Raw genomic sequence first — 4,762 nt, 5'->3', positions numbered from 1 at the left:
CAGAATTTACAACTTTATATAATTGTAATGAACTATTTTTTCTTTTTTTAAATTGAAGTATAGTTGTGTTACAATTCTATATTAGTTTCCATTGTATAACAGTGATTGGACATTTATATAAATTATAAAATGCTCACCAAACGATTAACTTAAATTTAAATTTAAAAGTAATATAAAGCTTTTAGGTATATTTCATAAAACTTAAATACAGATGGGATACCTGGGTGGCTCAGTCGTTTAAGTGTCTACCTTCAGCTCAGGTCATGATCCCAGGGTCCTGGGATCAAGCCCCACATCAGGCTTCCAGCTCAGCAGAAGCCTGCTTCTCCCACTCCCACTGCTTGTGTTCCCTCTCTCACTGTGTCTCTCTCTGTCAAATAAATAAAATCTTAAAAAAAAAACTTAAATACAGAATAATCATTTATGATAAAGATGTTGTACCTGAATTGACATGTTGTGTATGAGTACACACTGGACTTTGAAGTTTTGATATGAAAAAATGTGTATATACGTATGTGTGTGTGTGTGTGTGTGTGTGTGTGTGTGTACACACACACATATATATAACATTGATAATATGATTGCATATTGAAATGACCATATTTTAAGTACATTGGAAAAAATAAAAAATACATAGTATATGAATAATACTAATCATATGATATATATTTACTATCATAATCAGATCAATTTATGTTGTATCTAATATGCTATATAAACATATAAACATGTATAACATAAATATATAATATAGAAATGAAATGTATTATTAAAATAAAGTTTTCTTTTTATTATTTTTAAAATAACATATGTAGCTGGAATTTTTTTTTTTTTAAGTTTTTTTTCTTTTTTTATTTGACAGAGAGATCACAAGCAGGCAGAGAGGCAGGCAGAGAGAGAGGAGGAAGCAGGCTCCCCGAGAGAGCAGAGAGCCCGATGCGGGGCTCGATCCCAGGACTCCGAGATCATGACCTGAGCCGAAGGCAGCGGCTTAACCCACTGAGCCACCCAGGCGCCCCTGTAGCTGGAATTTTATTTCTCCTGAACAGCATTTGTCTAAACAAAGGTGTATCACGTTAGTTTTTTGTAGCTGCATAACAAAGTACCAGAAACTTAGTGCTTAAAACAGAGCAGGTTTATTTTCTCTTCATTTCCGTGTGTCAGAGTGTAGACACAAATCAGCTGTGTCCTTTGCTCAGGGTCTCACAATCATGGTGATATTCCCATTTGGAAACTCAACTGTAGAAGATTCTCCTACCAAGCTCATTCTAGTTGTTATCAGAACATACGTCCTTGTGTTAGTTAAGACTGTGAGCTCCAGTAGGTGGCCTATAGCTCTTTGCCACGGAAACCTCTCCATGGGCTGTTTACAACTTGTCTGCTTGCTTCTTCAGAGGGAGCAGAGAGCAAGAGTAAATTTAGTGAGATGGAGATTCATATAACATGATCACATGAGTGACATCCTATCACTGTTGCCATAAAATGTGACCTAATTATAAGAGGAATCCATCGCCCTATTCTATGCATTAGAAGCAAGTCACAGAACCCAATTACTCTCAGGAGGAAGGGATTACAGAGCATGAACATCAGAAAGCAGATGTCATTGAGGGTCATGGAGAGTTTGCTACATATCTATGGTGTCACATGTCCAATTTATGTCATTAGGAGACCACACTGTCAGCCAACATATGAATTCTTGTCACTGAGTTTTCATTGTATTAATTATATTTAACTTCAGCAACCTCACTGAAACAACTATACCTTACATAGAGTTATGAATGGGAATTAATTAATACTAATTATGCAGAGAAAAAATAAAGTTATTTCCAGCTATTCCACTTGTTGGCTCACATCACTCTCAAGAGACTCCTGGGTTTGATTTAACCCCCCCCCCCCTCTGCCGCCAAACATGGAGGGAAGGGAGATACTGAAGAAAGAGGCCTACCACTCTAGGTTGATAGGTGGCAGGTTTTTTGTTTTTTGGGGTTTTTTTAAGATTTTATTTATTTATTTGACAGACAGAGATCACAAGTAGGCAGAGAGACAGGCAGAGAGAGAGATGGAGAAGCAGGCTTCCCACTGAGCAGAGAGTCCAATGCGGGGCAAGATCCCTGGACCCTGAGATCGTGACCCGAGCAGAAGGCAGCAGCTTAACCCACTGAGCCATCCAGGTCCTCCGGTAGGTGGCAGTTTTAATAAGCAAATGAAACTTACATATGAGACTTTCTTGGGCAGCAGGAACAATGGATCCCCACTCCTGCCTGCCAAATCTTAAAATTTTATTAAGAGGTCTTAACTGGGTTACACTGTGTAGCTGTTCTCAACACCACATCATCAACTCAAAGCTAAATCCTTGGAGCAGCCTCTGGAAGCAGGAACTGCAAGGGAACCACAGTCCAAGGACAGGGAAGGGGATAAGGAGCCTCTGAGTGCTGAGGTCCAGCTCACAGGTCAACTCGCAGTCACGTCCTTTCAATCATGTTTTCCATTACTTGTTCAAAAAATGACATTCACTGCTAAAGACCAGAAAGGTAAATATGAATATGTAAGAGGTTCTGAACTTAAAATCATATTGCTATTGACAGGAAACTAAAGGCTGTGTCTCTTTGGCAAAACTAAACTCAAATAATGGATATATTTAAATTGTATTGCTACTGCCTTTAACTCACTGTTTAGTTACTCTAAACTTAGTTTAACAGAACTTTAGGACAATTTTGTAGAAAAATTAGTTTTCATATTAAGTTAAATCATCTATGTCTTTATTTTTTTTTTTAAGATTTTATTTATTTATTAGACAGAGAGAGATCACAAGTAGGCAAAGAGGCAGGCAGAGAGAGAGGAACGGAAGCAGGCCTCCTGCTGAGCAGAGAGCCCGATGCGGGGCTCGATCCTAGGACCCTGAGATCATGACCCGAGCCGAAGGCAGTGGCTTAACCCACTGAGCCACCCAGGCGCCCCTAAATCATCTATGTCTTTAACCCTCTTTTGCTAATAGCTATTTTGTGCTAATATAAATTTCTGAAAAGCAAAATTATATTACAAAAGAAACGTGCATAATAAATAAAATGATTTTACATGTAAATAGATCATATTTGTTTAGGAAAGATGAACAAATAATCTCACTACCTGAAATTTATTATGGTAGCGTGTTGTATACTGTATAATTTTATTTTATGCTATTGTAAACATTATATTATAATGCAAGCATACAGGGAGATATTGTGGGTTTCGTCCAAGACCACTGCAATAAAGAATATCACAGTAAATTGAGTCAAATGATTTTTGTTGGTTTCCTACTGGATACAAATTTATATTTACACAATACTATGGTCTATTAAGTGTGCAATAACATTATGTCTAAAAAAGTGTACATAATTTAAAAAATACTTTATTGCTAAGAAATGCTAACCATCATCTGAGATTTTAGAGAGTCATAACCACTGATTACAGGTCACCATAACAAATATAATATCAATAATAAAGCTTGACATATTGCAGAAATTACCAAAATGCAACACGGAGACACAAAATGAGCAAATGCAGTTAAAAAAAATTGTGCCTTTACACGTGTTTCATGCAAGATAACTACAAACCTTCAGTTAGTAAAATAAATAAATAAATAAATAAATAAATAAATAAATAAATAAATAAAATAAATACAATATCCACAAAACACAGTAAAGCAAAGTGCAATAAAATGAGGTGGCTTGTCTAGGTTTACTGTTGCCTTTATTTCTGTGTAACTAACTATTGCTAGATTAAGTGGCATAAAACAATTGTGTTATTACTTTTTATAATCTGGTTTGTTAGGAAGTTGAGCAGGGATTGACTGGGTGGTTATGTTTTATATTTTATTAGTGGGGGCTGTTCAATTAGCTGCACTCAACTGGTGACTGGGCTGGGCTGGAACATCACAGAGAATGTTCTTTTATATCTGATGTTCGGTCTTCCTCCACAAGGCCTCTCCTTGCAGCTAGCTGGGGCAGCTCAATTTCTTACATGACAATCGGATTCATGAGTGAAAATGGTAATCTAAAGTTCTTAAGGCTTAGAGCTGGAATAGGCCCAGTATCATTTCTGTTGCATTCTGTTGGCCAAAAGGACTCAAGAGTTAGCTCAATTCGTGTGCTTCAATCTTACTAGAAAACCAAACAATAACATCCTGAATGATTTGATAACTGCTTAACTATATCCCCTTCCATCTTCTCCTTTCCCTAGACTCTAGAATTGGTTTCTTTTCTTTTCTCTTGCTTTCCTCCTTTCTTTCTTGCTTCCTTTCTCTTTTTTTTCTTTCTCTTTCTCTCTCTCTTTCTTTCTTTCTTTCTTTCTTCCTTTCTTTCCTTCCTTCCTTCTTTCCTTCCTTTCTCTCTCTCTTTCTTTATTTCTTCTTTTTTTAAAACTGCAGCAAGAGTTTCTATCAAATTCCACTCATTGGGCCAGAGACCTTGTGTTACCAAAACACTTGCCCCTTTTGCATGGTACTACCTACACTTGTGAGTCATTGGCCAGCCAGTGGCCTCCACTCTAAGCTCTGACCAGGTACAGTAGAATTGGTATATTTTTATTGTTTTTCCAAAATAAAGCTTTTGCTGTGTAGGACCTTCACGCTTGCTTCCTGTGCTTAGATCGCTCTTCCGTGACACAGCATAAAGCTTGCTGTTTCTTAATATTCCAAAGCTCAACATAATGTCACCTGTAAAATATCATCTTTAGCCACCTTATTTTTTGTAGTTATTCCATTTAGTTCATGATTATCTTTTAT

The 4,762-nt window shown here is 36.8% G+C and overlaps 1 non-coding gene across 1 annotated transcript; it reads right to left on the bottom strand.

The window, feature by feature from the left end:
- Positions 1-4,397: 4,397 nt before the first annotated feature.
- Positions 4,398-4,546, bottom strand: LOC125094607 (small nucleolar RNA SNORA62/SNORA6 family). Its single transcript, XR_007125616.1, has one exon. It is a non-coding gene; the product is annotated as a small nucleolar RNA SNORA62/SNORA6 family (small nucleolar RNA).
- Positions 4,547-4,762: the final 216 nt, after the last annotated feature.

The sequence above is a fragment of the Lutra lutra genome, chromosome 2 (genome assembly GCF_902655055.1).
Source record: "Lutra lutra chromosome 2, mLutLut1.2, whole genome shotgun sequence".
NCBI classification, from domain to species: Eukaryota; Metazoa; Chordata; class Mammalia; order Carnivora; family Mustelidae; genus Lutra; species Lutra lutra.
This window is presented reverse-complemented; position numbering and strand designations above follow the sequence as displayed.